The sequence below is a fragment of the Ambystoma mexicanum genome, chromosome 6p (assembly GCF_040938575.1).
Source record: "Ambystoma mexicanum isolate Mex_15411 chromosome 6p, UKY_AmexF1_1, whole genome shotgun sequence".
NCBI lineage: Eukaryota > Metazoa > Chordata > Amphibia > Caudata > Ambystomatidae > Ambystoma > Ambystoma mexicanum.
Window position 1 is genome coordinate 1,272,289,562 of NC_090935.1, and position 18,733 is coordinate 1,272,308,294.

Here is an 18,733-nt window from a genome sequence, read left to right on the forward strand (position 1 = left end):
TGGGGGTGCAAGGGGACATGTGTTGGTGTTCATTAGTTCAAGGAGACATGTGCCTTTGCTGGGGGGCATGCCCATGTTGGGTGGGCTGCCTGCGGGACATGACCAGGGATGCAGGGTAGTCCCCTGTGGTGTGTGCTGCCTGCAGGGGCCGTGGAGGGTGTACAGGGTACACCTGGGAGGACCCACACTGTCAAATCACATGTGGGACTCCCCGGCACCCCTGAAATACACGTACCGTGCAGAAATCGCGTGTAAAACTTCCCGCGCACCGCTGAAATACACGCGCCCAGGCTATTCGCGTGTGGAACTTCCCGCGAACCCCTGAAATACACGCGCCCAGGCTATTCGCGTGTGGAACTTCCCGCGAACCCCTGTAATACACGTAGCCCGCTCCCCCAGGCCCGATCGCGTGTGGAACTTCCCGCGCACCCCTCAAATTCACGCGCCCAGGCTATTCGCGTGTGGAACTTCCCGCGAACCCCTGAAATACACGCGCCCAGGCTATTCGCGTGTGGAACTTCCCGCGCACCCCTGAAATACACGCGCCCAGGCTATTCGTGTGTGGAACTTCCCGCGCACCCCTGAAATACACGCGCCCAGGCTATTCGCGTGTGGAACTTCCCGCGAACCCCTGAAATACACGCGCCCAGGCTATTCGCGTGTGGAACTTCCCGCGAACCCCTGTAATACACGTAGCCCGCTCCCCCAGGCCCGATCGTGTGAGGAACTTCCCGCGCACCCCTTAAATTCACGCGCCCAGGCTATTCGCGTGTGGAACTTCCCGCGAACCCCTGAAATACACGCGCCCAGGCTATTCGCGTGTGGAACTTCCCGCGCACCCCTGAAATACACGCGCCCAGGCTATTCGTGTGTGGAACTTCCCGCGCACCCCTGAAATACACGCGCCCAGGCTATTCGCGTGTGGAACTTCCCGCGAACCCCTGAAATACACGCGCCCAGGCTATTCGTGTGTGGAACTTCCCGCGCACCCCTGAAATACACGCGCCCAGGCTATTCGCGTGTGGAACTTCCCGCGAACCCCTGAAATACACGCGCCCAGGCTATTCGCGTGTGGAACTTCCCGCGAACCCCTGTAATACACGTAGCCCGCTCCCCCAGGCCCGATCGCGTGAGGAACTTCCCGCGCACCCCTCAAATTCACGCGCCCAGGCTATTCGCGTGTGAAAATTCATGCGAACCCCTGAAATACACGTAGCACGCTCCCCCAGGCCCGATCGCGTGAGGAACTTCCCGCGAACCCCTGTAATACACGTAGCCCGCTCCCCCAGGCCCGATCGCGTGTGGAACTTCCCGCACACCCCTCAAATTCACGCGCCCAGGCTATTCGTGTGTGGAACTTCCCGCGCACCCCTGAAATACACGCGCCCAGGCTATTCGCGTGTGGAACTTCCCGCGAACCCCTGAAATACACGCGCCCAGGCTATTCGCGTGTGGAACTTCCCGCGAACCCCTGTAATACACGTAGCCCGCTCCCCCAGGCCCGATCGCGTGTGGAACTTCCCGCGCACCCCTCAAATTCACGCGCCCAGGCTATTCGCGTGTGAATCTTCACGCGAACCCCTGTAATACACGTAGCCCGCTCCCCCAGGCCCGATCGCGTGTGGAACTTCACGCGAACCCCTGTAATACACGTAGCCCGCTCCCCCAGGCCCGATCGCGTGTGGAACTTCACGCGAACCCCTGTAATACACGTAGCCCGCTCCCCCAGGCTCGATCGCGTGAGGAACTTCACGCGAACCCCTGTAATACACGTAGACCGCTCCCCCAGGCCCGATCGCGTGAGGAACTTCACGCGAACCCCTGTAATACACGTAGCCCGCTCCCCCAGGCCCGATCGCGTGAATGACTTCACGCGAACCCCTGTGATGCACGTACCCTGCAAATCGCGTGTGACACTTCCCGCGCACCCCGGTATACATGCACACGTATTTTTTGTCAGCGGGTGTCCGTGTTTGTGGGTACCCCTTTGCACGTCATTTTTCCTGGAGGCCCACAGTATGGGACATTCATCATGGCAGTATATAGGTGCTATTTGTTGGCGCACCTTTTGGCGCACATTTCTTACAGCCGCAGAGACGCTACCGCCTCCTTTCTTGTGGCGGTCGTGTTTGTGCCTGTGCGCTGGTTTGAGCGTGCGCTTTTTTCACCTATTCTATTCCATGAATACGTGTTGTAGGCGAGCGTGTGGGCGTTCCGCGCACTTGTGCCCTGTACTTCCCCCGTGACGCCCACGTTTTGGCAAGTTGTTCCCCATTCCGAGTGTTACGCCCGTGTTCCGCCTACTTTTATTGCGTGCGCCGCGCTATGTGCGAATTTCGCTGTGGCCTGTGCGATTTTCGCTGTGACCTGGCGCACGCTGTTAGATGGCCTGTGCGCCAACGTGCGCCAACGTGCGCCGCGCACTTTTTTATCGCACATCCGCTGGTTTTCTCGCGCACGGCCTTCCATGAATCGACGTGCGCTGCTTTTCGTGCGATTTTCGCACTTGCACTGCGATTTTCGCTATTCCACTGCGATTCGCACGTTTTTGCCCACTTGCGCCGCGCTAATTATTCCATGAATCGGCCTGTGTGTTGTTTAGAGATTTAAAACCAAGAAAACAAAGGAAAGAGTAACACGGACAAAAGGAAGTGTGGATTAACTTAGACTTGAACCAGACCATTCAAGTGTGTGAAAATGGGGAACAGGAAAAAAATAAATGAACAAGTAAAACCAAAAGACCAGCGTTTCAGAAGGCAATTTAAAAGGAATGTGCAATATGAAAATGATGAAACACACGCTGTCAAACAAATGATGGTTTGTGACAAAGTGGATCATTGCAGGGTTAATGGTACACTGAATATCTCAGTAAGGGAAAATAAAAAGAAAGGAGCAAGTGACCTATCCTTATCTGATAATCAAAATACTATTCCTACTTTCACAGAAATGAAAATGCCCCAAGAGACAACTTCAGTTCAGTCACTTGAAGAATATTTTGAGCCACAGATATTTCAGGAGGAGAAATTGACAGGTATCGAACAAAAAGTAGGTTAGTGTCGCACACAAAAAACAAACATGCTGCCACATGACACTTTTGAAAAAAGAGATTCACTAGGTTCCAGAATTGAGGTACGTGGAAAGGACACAGGCAATGAGGAAAAAGCAGTAGAGGAAAGGGGGATGAACACTGGTGGTCCTGAGATGGGGAGGGGGCAGTCAGTGGCTGTACTCCAAACAGCTTTTGAACCCAACAAGATGAACTAAGAGATACAAGGAGAGATGGGCAGCAAGGGGGGTTAACTGCCATTTCATATGCGCTTTTACCTAGCACGAAGTCAGCTAGGCCTAAAGAAAGTAAGCCCAGAAAACAGTAACAATTTACACTTCCTTTATATCATAGAAGAATGCGAGGACAGATATTTGGGGTAATTCATAGAATTCAGCGCACAAGTGGCGCACGCGGCTGTTGCACAGTGTGCGTGTGCAAATCCTTGCGCCAGCCGCGTGCGCCAAAACCCATTTCCGCGCACAGCGTATTCATGGATTCCAGCTACCAAAACCAGCCGTGGTGCACAGTGGCGCAGCGACCCTGCAGCAGCGCCAGTTACGCCCCCAAGAACGCCTCTCGCACAGGGAAAAGCCATCAAAATCCCCAATCCAGCGCAAAGGGCTGCGCTAACCCTGTACCAGCATGGCAAGCGTGCTACGTGTATCACTGGGGTGTGCGGGAAGTACCTCACGTCATTTCAACGCGCGGGAAGTTCCACACGCGAATGTCCTGGCTACGTGTATTTCGGGGTGCGCGGGAAGTTTCACACGCGATATCAGCAGGGTACGTGTATTCCAGGGGTGCAAGGGAAGTTCCACACGCGAATGTCCAGGCTATGTGTATTTTGGGGTGCGCGGGAAGTTTCACACGCGATATTAGCAGGGTACGTGTATTCCAGGGGTGCGCGGGAAGTTCCACACGCGAATGTCCAGGCTACGTGTATTTTGGGGTGCGCGGGAAGTTTCACACGCGATATCAGCAGGGTACGTGTATTCCAGGGGTGCGCGGGGAGCACCACACGTGAATTGCACGTGTGGGTCCTCCCAGGTGTTCCCTCTACACCCTCCATGGCCCCTGTAGCTGGCTCACACCACAGGGGCCTACCCTGCACATGTCCTGCAGGCACCCCATCCACCATGGCCATGCCCCCCAGCCAACCCACATGTCAACTTGCACTACTGCCCACCAACGCATGTCCCCCTGCACCCCAGCCACCGGGGGCACTCTCCACCAGGCCCCCACCCATGTCCAACTCATGTTCCCCACCACCCCCACCCCCCAGCACTGTGGGGCACCTGCCCCCAGCAGGCCCCCACCCATGTCCAACTCATGTTCCCCACCACCCCCACCCCCCAGCACTGTGGGGCACCTGCCAGCAGGCCCCCACCCATGTCCAACTCATATTCCCCACCATCCACCCCCCAGCACTGTGGGGCACCTGCCAGCCGGCCCCCACCCATGTCCAACTCATGTCTCCCACCACCCCCACCCCCAGCAGTGCAGGGGCACCCTCCACCAGGCCCCACCCATGTCCCCACCACCCCCACCCCACAGCAGTGCAGGGGCACTCTCCACCTGGCCCCCACCCATGTCCCCACCACCCTCACCCCCCAGCAGTGCAGGGGCACCCTCCACCAGGCCTCCACCCATGTCTCCCACCTCCCCCACCCCTCAGCAGTGCAGGGGCACCCTCCACCAGCCCCCCCCATGTCTCCCACCACCCCCACCCCTCAGCAGTGCAGGGGCACCCTCCACCAGCCCCCACCCATGTCTCCCACCACCCCCACCCCCCAGCACTGTGGGGTACATGCCAGCAGGCCCCAACTCATGTTCGCCAGCCAACATGTCATCACAATCTAGATCCCTGGTCCCTATGGTCAGCCTCCAAATGCAAAACACCCACCTGAGTATTGCATCCACCCACTCAGAAATGGCAATTACATGACAGAACACCAATTGCAAGTTTCGAAACAAACACATGTCCCTCACATATACCCAATGGGTGTCAGTGAATCTCAAAACCCATATCATGATATGCATGAAACCAATGAGATGATACTACACATTGAAGTTCGATAAAAAAATATGTGTTAAAGGAAACATAAAAAGATTCAAAAATAAAGAAACAGAAATGGGAATGTACAAAAATGAAAAGAAGCATGTCCGTGAAAAAAAGCAAAACCAAAAATCATAATCCAAAGGAATGGTGTCCAAAGTCACTGTCCACAAAAGAAAATCCAATGGGAAATAATAATTGAAAGCCATTGCTCCATGGGTAACAGTGAACTATGTACAGACGAACAAGCCAGGGTCCATTATCCCAACAAAAGAAATGAAACCTATCTAACAACACTAACTAATAAAATAAACTATATACAAAAATGTGGCCAATGTCCAAAAGGTCCAAAATAAATCAAAAAACAAAGGAAACCTAACACTACCTACATAACTATGTACAAGGGCAGCGGGCTAGTCTGATGGCTCACTTTTGGATGTCCCGGCCCAGGGCATCATCGATCTCCTGCTCAATGTCCCGGAGGCGGTCCTCCTCCATGGCCCCGAGGGTCCGCAGGGCCGTCGACGTTTCCACCTCCAACCCCCTGCGGATTGCCTCGAGGCACTCAGCCCGCCTCAGGGCCCTCCGCATGGAGTTCTCCGCCCTGACCATTGTGAGCCGTGCCTCTTCCGCCCGCTGCCGCTCCGCATCTATGGCGTGGCCCAACCGCTGCCACACGGAAGACACTCTCTGTCCTAGGTCCTCCTGCCCTCCGGCCGATGCCTGCCCCTCCGATGTTGAAGGCCCCCAGCCTTCATGGCTCCCACCACGCTGCTGCTGCTGCTTTGCCTGTGCCCGTGCACTGCCTCCTGATGCCTGCACATCCTCCGCCAGCTGGGGTGCAGTCGTTGATGTGGCCACCCATGCTGGACGTCCGACTCCCGACTGTGGCTGGGATGCCTCCTCCACCAGCCTGGCCACACCGTCAGAGGCAGCTCCACAGGGCACCCAGGTGACTGATGGGTGGGAAGATGGCACAGAGGACGACTGGCGCGTAGGGGGTTCAGTTGAGGAGGGGGTCATAGCAAGCCCCATCAAACGGAGGAATCCGGCCTGGGTGACCTGTCCCAGCAGGCTGACGTGGTCAACGAGCCATTCGAGATGACGTGCAGTCTCCTCATGAAAAGACTGCAGGTCACCTCGCATGGCTCGTTGACGCAACGCCACACCAGTCAGGACAGGCTCAACCCGGACCCGGATAGCCACGTCCGCAGGCAGAGGAAGGCCAGTTGTCGTTTGCTCATCCCCTGCCTGAAAACGGGTCTGGACGTAGGCATCCCTGCTGGTGCAAGATGATGCAGGGACAGGATCAGGGACAGGATTGTACACAGGCACCTCCGCGGCGGCCTGTGCTGCCTCCTGTCCCTGGTCCTGCACTGCACCACTAGCACCAGTGGGATCCCCACCACCAGACCCCGTCACTGTTGCTTGCATGGCCTCCTCCTCCACCAAACCCCCCACCAACCTGGATGATTCCGTGCCATCATCCCCCGTTGGGCCCTGTGGGGTGCCAGCTGCCCCTTCTGCTGCCGAGGAGTCCAACTCCAACCTCCACCTCTTGGACCTCCCCCCGGCAGCTGCGGCCTGGGACGCGGCACCGGACTCCTCACTCCCCGACGAGATGACAACATGGGAGGGGAGCCAGGCCTTGCGTCTCTGGCTGGCGGTGGGATCCCCGCCGCTGTGCTCCACAGCACCTTCTCCTCCCTCTTCATCAGTTGACGCTGCAGACAAGGAGAAATAAAACACAGGCATCAGGGCACTGTACAATGGACACATACACACATGACAGTTGTACATGAGTGGCATTGTCAAACCTCAGACATGCCATCACAATCCAAACAAACATGTCATCTCAACTCGCACACATGAGCCATACCACAGCCATATCGCAACTGCCAGCACCATCCATACACATACAACAGCATGAGCAGGCAAAGCTGAGTCAGACATCACATGCAACACAGGAAGTGCACCACACATGTACACACACCACCACACTTGCATGCATGTGTACACCTCTGCCAAGTGTCGCAGTGTTCAGATGGGCATCCATGTCATATCTGCCAATCAGGCTTCCACATCCCGCTGTCACATGCATCCATGTTGCATCACTGTTGCACCCTTGTCAAATACACACAAATGCACATGTACACAGTGCTGATACATGCAGCTGAAAACAACATACATGCGTGACATCACGGACATGTCTACTTACATACACATTCATCCAAACATATGTGCCCACACAACTGCATTTGGCATGCAAGCCTACACACACAAGCACCATCCATGTCTCACACATTGCAGCCCTCGCATGTGTTAGCCCCACGGCCCTGTACACCCCCACCCATACTCGACCCCATACAAACAGATGTGCAACCTGCACACTACTGAAACATCACCACACGCACAGCTCACAATCAGGATGCATGTACACTTACCGCTCGACTCCAAATGGGTCTGCCTCTCAAGGACCTGGACGTGGAGCACTGGGGATATGCGTTCCAGGACCCTCATCTGATCTTCCGACAAGTGGCCCCGGCGTACCTTGGCATCCGCTGCCTTCAAGAGGAGCCGGGCCTTGTTCAGGGTCCTGGACCTGAAGTCCTCCCAGCGCTTCTTGACATGTTGGAAGTCGCGGACTGCCACCCCCTCCACGTTGATGGCAGTCACGATTTCAGTCCAGATCCGAGTCCGTCCTTCCTTGTCGGCGCGGGAACTTCCGAAGAGGGCATCATACTGCCCCAGGACTTGCTCCACCAGGACACCAACTTTGGTGGCACTGAAGCTGGTGCCCCTCTGCCTCTCTGGCCGGGGGTTGTTAGTGGTGCCAGATGTTGCAGTGCCGACATGACAACCCCAGAGGCAGGAGTGGGTGGGCAACTGGGTCCTGGGGCTGAGCTGTGGAGCGATGGAATCCCAGTCGGGAGTCTTCGGTTCCAGCAGGGGTGGTCACACCAACAGCACCCCTGGCTGATGTGCAGGCAGCGAATGGCAGGGCACGTGGGCAGTAGGCAGTCAGGCAGCAGCAGATGGCAGGTGGGAGCATGCTCGGGGCTCTGGGGGGCAGTAGTTCGCCTTCTGGGCAGGAGCGTGGACTTCCGTGTGCTTACACGTGACCTGCTTGATACGGAGTGATTTGGCACGTGAAAATTCGGCACGTCAGCGTGTAATTCGAGGAAAGGCCCTTAGCGTGTAAGCGCGTCTGCACGCATATGCAATTTCATTGGACAGAAGGCCCCTCAAGCGCAAGCGCCCCTGTGACGTGACGCGCACAGGTGTTCATGGGCATTTCATCGCGCGTGAAAAACTGCACGTCCGCGTGTAATATGAGGAAAGGGCCCATGCGCGTAAGTGACGTGACGCACGCGTGCGTTTCCCTCAGCACGGGTTAAAGGTGAGCGGGCCCAGCAGTTCACTCTATGTGCCTTTCGTGGAGATCGACGTGTGTTGCTGCTTCCTGTTGTTTCACGCGCCATCACAACTTCACAGCTATCAAGGACGTATCTCTTCTTTTGGCGGGGGTATTGGCTACGCGTGTTTTTCTGCCTCGCGCTAGTCAGACGGTGAGTCGCACACGCTCTTTTTCCCACTGCGGGTGCCCCTGTGTATCGCACCCATTTTTGATGTCATAGTAGCCTGCTTGTCCCACGCGTACGCGTTATTCGTGTTACTGGGTGCCACCGCGTACTGCGGGAGGTTGAATCCACGCACGTAGGCTGCAGGGTTGCGTGCACGGTTTTACTGCAGTTTTGGGGTGCCTGAGCGTTGCGTGACCTGTCACTACATCACCGGGGTCACATACAGCCTTGCAGGTGCAGGGGGGCTGTTAACATCTTGCTTCCCACCCCCTTCACCCCAATTGCCCAGGTCAATTGTGGTGTACACCTCCCATTGGCACCACTCCATCTGTGCCGGCAGTACTACATCTGTGCCATGGTTGGGAGGCCACCAAAGGTGAGGGGCGCCTCAGCTGGGCGTCCTCCTCGTGGCGGGCGTGGTCGGGGACGTGGCCGTGGTGACCAGGGAGTAGGGGGACTCCAGGGTGTCCAGGGCGGCCACAGAGGGGGAAGAGGCAGTGGTGCGCCACTTGAGAACAATGTTGTGCCATGTGTCGGTGCAGTCATGCCACCACCCCCTGTGGTTCCGGGGAATGCAGCTTCTGCATCTGGCACTGGTGCCCGTCTGAACCGGCAGTCCGTTCCATCGACTGCCACGGGCCAAAGGGTAGTGGTAGCTGCAGGTGCAGCTGTGGACACCGCCACCCAGGCTCGGGGTCTGCCAGCGCAGGCTGCGTTGGCACTTGAAGAGCCCTTGGTAGAGCTCCAACAGGCCAGGGGGGAAACCATAGGGGCATGCCGGGCTGCTCAGACCAAGACACGTGTCCCTGGGGCAGTCATGTCATTTGCTGCCCCGAACAGCCGGGTGTTGGCAAGTGCAGTGGCAGATGCACCCAACAGCACCCCGGTTGTGAGTCTGCCAACCAGGACCGTTGCGGTCAATGACCCTGCCACAGCTGATGTTGCTGCGCAGGGTCCATTAGTGGGTACCCAGCTGCCACTGACACAAGTCAGGCCTTTGGTCATCCCTCCACCTGCCACTCCCTTGGCTCAATCCACCGAACCCACTGGCCATACTGGTCAGGGCGGCATTAGCCAGCCAGGGTCTGCGCCACAGTCCAAGAGGAGGAAGGTTGCACCTGCAGCACTGGCTGGGACCCCACACACAGCCACAACCTCCTGCACGTCGAGGAAGCAGCCTTTCTGTAAGCAGGAACTGGACTTCCTCGTGGAGTAGGTGCGGGGCCACAGCCGTGACATGCTAGTGGGTGCCAATATCAGACTACAGCTGCCCAATGTGACACCCACTGGAAGCATGTTGCGGAACATGTCAGTTCATTCGGCCATGAGGTGCGCACGGCGCAAGAGTGCAAAAAGCGTTGGAATGACATCAAACGCAGCACTAAGGCTAAGCGTGCCTCTAATTACAACTTGACTCTGGTGACTGGCGGTGGGCCTGCACCAGAGGAGAAAGAGCTCACTCCGCATGAGGCTCTCGTTGCGGAGTTCATACCACCTGAATTGGTCGAAGAAGTGGGAGAGATGCTGGACTTTGATGCGCAGTCCAGTGAGTGTTGATGCGTGTTTGTTGAGGACGTGTGTGTTTCACTTGTGGGATCTGTTGTGCATGATTGCCGCTACATGTGACGTGTACATGGTTCTGATGTGTAAGTAATGCAATGCTTCCGTCATGCATGTCTCATCTGCCTGCATGCGGGGACTCCATGTAGGCATGCTCCCTTGCCCCTCCTCTGCCACTCTGCACCCCAGTTCCACCTTTGCACTGGTGTTCCTCAATCTTGCCAATGTGTACTTTCTTGTTCATGCGTCCTGTGTAGATGCTAACTTCCAGCGTAGAATCTGCCAAACATATGCCATGTGGTACAGCCTTAGTACTTGATGCAGGGTATCTCACTTGTACTGTGCATAGGTCAGATGTCCCGCAGGGACATGAGTGCCCATTCATGCTCCATGTGCATTGCACGCATGCCCCTATGTGTCCTTGACTGGATGATCACTGTAATACAAGTCCTTGGTTACATACATTGCCTGCCATCTCATCAGCCTTCCCATGTCAACTGTGGCTCAGTCCTGCGTTGCACAAATGTTTAGGGTCTGACAATCTGTGTGGCTCACAGGCCTCAGCCTGTTCAATGGCCAATGACTCTGTCCAACTGTTGTTGTGTCTTCTTCACACATGGGCGGAATCCAGAGTTTTCATCATGTGTCCTGCTTATTGTCCCAGCATCATTTGCAGTGTTTTCACTTGAATCATATTCAGCTGTTGATGCCAGTCAACACTGCCTGTCAATACACAGGTATATGGTCAGCCTTTTGATACCATGCTTGGCATCCCTGCTTTGGTACTGGGGTGGAGGGGTGCTTGGCTTCTAGATATGGTACACATTGAATGCACAATGCACGTGCTGTCTGAATTTGACATTGCACTGCCTTCACATTTCCTGGCACACACCATGGAGTCCTTGTACATGTAGGTAGTGAGTGGCGTACACATTTTCTGCACTGCATAGGCCCACTTCCATGGAAACTGACACCTTTCAACAGGTCTGATCACAGAAGCAATTCAAAGTTGACCCAGCATGCATGGCAGGTTATATGCTGTGTGTCACATGTCTGCCTGATGCATTTGTGGCGGTGTGTGTGTGTTGTGTGTTTCTGACATGTGTAGTGATCTTTTTTCTCCCTATTTTTCAGGTGATGACGCAATGGAGGCGGAGGATGGTGTTGTCATGCCAGACACAGGGTTGTTACCACTACATCAACCCAGCACTAGTGGGGGTCGTGGGGTGGTAGGCCACGAAAAACCCCAAGTGCTACAGTCCATCTTGTCTCTGGCTGCCTATGAGTCCAGCCTTGATGACGACTCTGACGTCCATGTTGAGTTGGATGAGCATCAAGTCCATGTGTCAGGGGTGAGTGATTCTGATGTGGACACTCCTCTGTCTGCGACACCTGCACTGAGGGATCAGACAGTCTTGGTTCCTCCGCCCGTGGTGGATCGGGACGCAGGGTCACCCTTCAAACCAGTCACTGATGTGCCTGGGACATCACGTCGACGGGGGCATGTAGTCGTGCAGCCGCGGGCGGTGCCAACACAGCGAGGACTCCCTGTCCTTGGGTCCCGCAGGGGTCAAGCCCGGCAACACGGTCGCCGCGCGCAACCGCAGTATACTGAGTGGGAGCAAGACATGACTGCCAATTCAGAACGGCAGGGGGCAGCAATGGAGAACATCGCTGAGAGCATGGAGCGTGTGGCCCGATCTGTGCTCCCCCCTGCTAGGCAGGTGCTTCTCCAGCAGCAGGCGGCACGGTTCACGGCCCACTCGCTCAGGCTGGGCAAGGCACGCCAGGTTGAAATGTCGTCTCTGCGTCAAGCAATTGCTGCTCACGCAGAGGCGCACATAGATGCCCTGAGGGAGGAGTATGCTTCCCTCAGATCCACTCTGGGTGTCCTTATGATGTCCCAGAGGCAGCTGGCAGAGGAGAGGTTTGCACAGCTTGAGCGTACCATCTCGGCTGAGCTACAGGCTTGCCGGGAGGTGCAGCGGTTGTCCAGCCAGGCCTTGCATGAGGAACTCCGTGTTATGCGTGCTACCTTGCAAGAGGAAGAACGTGTTTCACGTGAGGTTCTGCATGCAGACCTACGTCACATCACCACACAGAACCAGGCTCACCCATCCGGCAGACTTGCTGCCAACGAGGGGCAAGCTGCGGCTGGGCGAGGCCAGGCTACTGTGCCACGTCCTCCTTTCCAGGATGAGCCAGACTCGGACGACCATCTATCTCCCACATAGGTCGGGCTGTGCATGCGTTGAGCCCATGGAGGTTTTTTTTTTGGCTCAGCATCATCGCATGTGGATGTTGAGCAGCACCCTGTACCTCCCCCCTCCTGGGTGCCTCCCCTGCCCCCTGGGTCGTATGTGGCCATTTTTGATTTTTCTTTTAGTTTAGTTAGTTAAGTTTCTGTTTGATAGTTAGTTTAATTAGGTAATGTAGGTTTTCCATAGTTAGTGTAATTAGTTAATAGTTAATATAGTTTAAAATTGCTTGTCTATTGTGCTTTCATGTGACGGTGCGGTGCTTTGTGGCTTTTGAAGGCATCCACTGTCTGTTCCAGCTGGGCCCTTCAGGCTTGTCTTGTGTATGTGTTTGCTGCTTGGGGTCCTTGACTCACATATGCCACTTCTGCCTCCCTTATCCATGGGCTCGCAAGGATGGTTCGGTGTCACAAACATTTACACAAGGGCTTTGGATTGTCATATCTGTGGCATGTCTGGTGCTGTGTGACTTGTGTTTACACCCCTAGTAGGGATGATTTTGGTGTTATTGTCCACTGTTCAGCGTTTGCTAGATGGGGTGTTTCATGATTAATGTATACATTAATTGCTATGCATTGTGTAGTATGTTTCTTATCTTTACTGTACACGTGCTTGTTGCAATTCATGCTGTAGATTGTGTTCCACACTTTGGATGTGAAAGACGGACTGATGGTGTGATTTATGATGTGATTCTCTGACATGGTCAAGTAATGGGATGCCTGAAGAGACACACACAGATGACTTTGAAGCATTAATCATGTATTTCATGCCCGTTCTGCAGGGGATGAGCCTCCAGAGCACCTTTGCCAGCAGACATAGCCCATTGGACGTCGGAATTCTGGACACGTTTGTTGGCGCCCACATGCACATGTGTGCACAAGCAGAGGCACAGGGATTGCAGACCTACATCCTAGAACTGCTGACGTGTTCCAAGGAACTCCAGGCAAGGTGAGCAGCACAGGGGGGCCACAACACAGCAAAGCTTGCACCAGGCGAGTGGCACATGCAGGCTTAGTCACAGCACTGAGGGTGAGCTTGGACAAATATTGGTGTTGAAGCACACAATGCAGCACACATGTGTTGGTGGACTGATGGCTGTTGATTGTAAGGTTGTCTTGGACACCTGCAGGGGCAGTGGCACATACCCTCCGGTACACCAAGGTCCATTGAGGCACTTGTATCAACCATGTAGCCTTCCGAGACATGGAAAGGGGCAGCTCACAGGGACATACAGCAAGGGACATACTCGGGTGCAGTGCATTTCATTTCCATGTACATTTTGATACATGCACTGCTAACTTTGTTTCGGTCATGGTGGTACGCAACTTGCTCTGAAGTCATGGCTTGCTATATGGGTCTGTCTGCTTACCCAGGGAACATTGCATGTTGTGTGAATTGTGACACATTGGTGTTCCATTTGCCACGCAACCACCGGCGGCTGACTTACTGCATTGACTGTGTATGACCCGTCACAGGGGTAATGTTATATCTGGGTACGAAGCATCTACACCAGATTGTCTGTTTGTAGAGTAGTTTGTTGCTATGGGGCATGTTTGGTGGTGTGTTTTTGTGCAATTGGCATGTACAGGTTGTTGACTGTGGCTCTCTTTGCAGCATTGCAGTGCTCCTGTAACCAGACCCGAGAGTGCGCAGGAGGCCAGCACTCAAAACCAGAGCTAAGTGTCTTGTTGTTTTTCTTTCAAACTGCTCTGCATAGGCTTGCTGGGGGGTGCACTAATGCATGGATGTATGTGTGATTCAATTTGGTATGTTTTTTTCCCCCTAATCACCCGGAATCCTATGCAATTTTGAACCATGTCCCCTCTACCCGGTGTTCCTGCTTCCCGTACCTATCCAAGCAACGTTCCCTAACCCTCTTACCCACTGGGGTTGCGGATGCCTGTGTAAGCCCCGAACTTGCATGTGCCAAAACCCTAGAGGGGGTGGTTGGTTCGTACCACTCCTAAGCCTGGACTACAGAAGGCCATGACAATGATGTCCAAGTTTGTTTGGATTGTGTATGTGTTCATGCAGGTAGTACATTTTTGTGCAATCCCTACTTTCATGTGTCATTCCTCCTCCCCTCTCCTGCCACTCATTCCAGTTATCCAGTGTGCCAACACCTGTCCCGACTGCATATCCCTGAACCTCCTTCCCCAACAGGGTCTCAGGGGCCTGTGTGAGTTTGACCTTGCAGGCACCCGGGACACGGTGGGGGTGGTTGTTTCGTGACACTCCCGCGCCTGTACACGGGACCTGTGACAATACACATCCGTTCATGGTGCATCATCCTATGTTATGTACCACACATGGTTCACATCCTGTTGTGACATTGTTTTACTGTGCTACCTTGGTTGTTGCATCATTGTGGTAGGACTTGGCCTTTGTGAGGTACTGCTACGTCAAGTCATCTACTGGAGGGTGTTCGGGTTCGTTTTTATGCCTTGGATTTTGTGATTTTGGAAATGAGTGTGGATTCTGAGTGTGCAGGCACCTTTTTAGACACAAGGTGGGAGATGGTGACGAAGGGTAAAGGTGATCCTGTGGCCAGGTGGAATTGAGGGTTGAAGGCTCCATGACCCAGGTGCAGTTGTTCAGTGGGTCATGGTCATTTGTGAGGGAGGGGGGTTGTTGTTGATAGTTGCCTTGCCCTGCAGTGTGATGGGAACTCTGACATTGTAATGGTGGTATCCTATGTACATGTTGTGTTGTGCTGATCAATGTCTGTTCATGTGTTGTGTTTACCTTTCAGGTGCGACTGGATAGTTGTGGTTTGACATGCTGGGGTGTACACATGGTGAATGTTCACACGTGATGTGTAGAGAACACTGATGGTCACTTGAGTGCACATGCATATGTTGAGTGCATGTCCTTCCAGACCCACACACTTGCACTCTGATGCACTACATGTACTCCAACCCTTGCATATCCACGTGTACACTGTTTGCCTTCTGGTGGCCACTGTGTCCCTGCAGCACATGTTCTGTGACCAATTATGGATCCTGTACATGCCTAATTTGCTTTTTGATGTGGTCTGTCGCTTAGATGTGATGCTCAGGGTGTGCATCACACACAATGGCTGTTCACTGTGCTGTGCGCTGAGCAGTGTGTTGCAGGAGTAGGACACAGCACACAGAAGCTGCAGTGTTGATTTTGCAATGCACAATGTGCATGTAGACAGGCATTCATTGTTATGTTACGTCTACAACTCTTGTAATGCATTTGGAAATGACTTATTTTGGGTGGGAGGTTGTTGGTCTGTCATTTCATCTGATTCCTGGTCAGGCATCATTGTCTGATGCCACTGTACATTTTGGACATTGCAATGTGTACCTTATTGTTACTGTGTTGGTGTATGGGTATTGCTTGCCATGTCATGTTGTGGTTTGGGAGGGTTTGAGTGACATAACAGTGATGGCCATGGCCTGTTTTGCAGGTGTGTGATGCACACCTTGCATGTCAGGGTCATAGGCTTCTTAGAGCAACTAGCTGGGGGTAGATCTCTCTCCGCGGCAGGGCCCTCCCTCTGGAACAGCCTTCCTGCCTCACTTGAACTTGAGCGGACCATCTCCGGTTCGGGAAGCACCTCAAGACCTTCCTCTTTGCTTCTGCTTTCTCTCTGCCTCTCCCATGCAGAATTCTTCACTGGAACTGCACTGGATCTGCAACTGGGCCACTCTCACCGACCTCGGTCCCTGGCCCAGCCACTCTCCACTTGCACTGGCTCCCTGGCAACCCCTGCACTGCGGTACTGTCTCTCTATCCCTACAGCCCCCCCTTCCCAGCACTTGTCTGCACTTACCTTTGCAGTTGCCACCAGCTGACCTATGTATTTGTTTTTTGGTCTACTTCCCCTGTACTGCACTCCACCCCCTCCCCTTCCCCTTGCACTTTTCCCTTCCCCCTACCCCTGCACTTGCACAATCTTAATGACACCTGGCCTAGTTGTACCGTTGTCTGTCTTCCCTTGTTCCCCCCTCCCTGCCTCATCGAACCTTAAAATACTTGTGTATAGGCCATATCATGTCATATGTCATATGTGTGCCTTTTGGTCACACAGGATAGCTTGTGTTTAAGTAGCTAGGGATGCAGACGATGTGGCACTTCCATGGCAACTATCTCAGGGTGGTAGGGTTGTGACAGTTGACTGTCTCTTTGTCATCATCGATTGTCACCTGGTATGTGCCAGGCCTGTGTGCACTCCGCAGGGGTGGGAGTTTAGGTGAAAAATGTGGCCACAAGCTGGGTCCGGGCTTCCTCGCCACGTGCCCTGTCCCCTCCCATGGGCAGCGCTTGTGCCTGTGGTTGAGGATGTGGGGGCACCACCATGTCCACCGGGACGCCCTGCCGTGTTGCAACATTGTGCAGGACACATGCTGCCACAATGATCCTGCACACTACTGGTGGTGCATAGAGTAGTTGTCCGCCAGAGCGGTCAAGGGAGCGGAAACGTGACTTGAGCACTCCAAATGTGCGCTCCACTATGGCCCTGGTTGCAATATGGGCGCCGTTGTATCTTACCTAGGGTGGTGTGGTGGGGTTCCGGATTGGCGTCATCATGTGGTTGCTCAGAGGGTAGGCACTGTCCCCTGGGGAGGTGATAATAGTTGAGATTATTAGGGTTTGGGTATTTGTCTGTGTGTGACTTGCATGCATGTGCAAGGGCATTTGTACTCACCTAGGAGCCATGTGTCGCCATGCTGCCCAGCTTCCAGGGCCCGGCTCAGGGCGGACATTCTGTATATGAAACTGTCATGGGTGGAGCCAGGGTAGTTTGCATAGACAGAGGTGATGATTCCCTTGCATCGCATACCACCTGCACATTGATGGAATGCCAGTGCTTGCGGTTTCGGTAGATGTGCTCAGTGGCCGTAGGTGGACGTAGGGCCACATGGGTGCAATCTATGGCACAGAGCACTTTGGGGAAGTGTGCCACCCTGAAAAAATCCAGGACAACGGCCTGCCTTTCTGCGAGTGTTCTGGGCATGTATATGTGCCTGCGAACTGAGGGGCGCGCTGTCATGATTGCCAGTACCTGGTGTAGGCAGCGTGACTGCGTGGCCTCTCAGACCCCCCCCCACTATGGCAGTAGTCCGCTGAAATGACCCAGTGGCCAAAAAATGCAGGACATTGAGCACCTTCTCCAAGGGGCTCAATGCTTGGGAGCAAAGGGTGGGGGATGTAAGGTCATCTTCCCACTCCCTGACCAGGTCTAGGATGATGTGCGGTGGAAACCTATACCTGCCATAGACCTGGTCATCAGGCATCCCAAAAAGGCTTGTCCGTGGTGCGAAAATGCGTGCCCTGGCTATTCTCCTCCTCCTGCGGTGTCGTGGTGTCCCACGATCAGTGCTGCAACAAATGGGGCATTCATCGTAGCTGTATATACGTGTTTGTTGTTTGCGCGCACTTTTGTACTGTGCGCGGGGACGCTGCCGCCTGCCTTCGTGTGGCGGACGCGTTGACGCCTGTGTGTGTCTTTTGCCGTGCGCGGGTTTCCCGTATTCGGATCCATGAATACGGGTTGTTCGCGCGCGTGTGGGCGTTCCGTGTAGTTCCCTGCAGTACTTCCCCAGTTACGCCGCCTTTTTCACGTGTTGTTCCCCATTCTGCGTGTAACGCCCACTGTTCCGCCCACATTGGTTGTGTGCGCCGCGCTATGTGCGCTTTTGCTGTGCATGTAGCGCACGCCGTGTATGCCTGCGTGCGCCATGGCTGGATTGGGCGCACGGACAGCGGGAAACACGCGCAGCGTCTTCCTTGAATCGCACATGTGCGCGTGTGCTGCGTTTCTCACGCTTGCGCTCCCTTGCGCCTGCTTGCGCATGGATTTTCGGCGCATGTTTGTTCCATGAATCGGCCCCAAAATGTCCCAATTACTATCAAAGAGAGGTTCAACACATTGGCAATGATTGACACAGGTGCCCAGGCAAACATGTCCCAGAATTTAATGCATAAATGAGGGAAAATCAGGACAAGCTGATATTAAGGCAGAGTGAAGGCCCGGTGCATAATTTCAATGGGGAAGAAATACAAGTGGTGGGTGTCACTGAAGTTGACATCAAGACAGGGAGACATAGAATGAGACAGGAAGTGGTGGTCACACCCATAGATGAGATAACATTACTTATAGGAATAAATTGCCTTAGGAGAATGTCACCTCTTATTGATGGAGTAAATGGGGTAGTGTGGTATTTCGCAAAAAAACCTCTAAAACCTAAAAAGG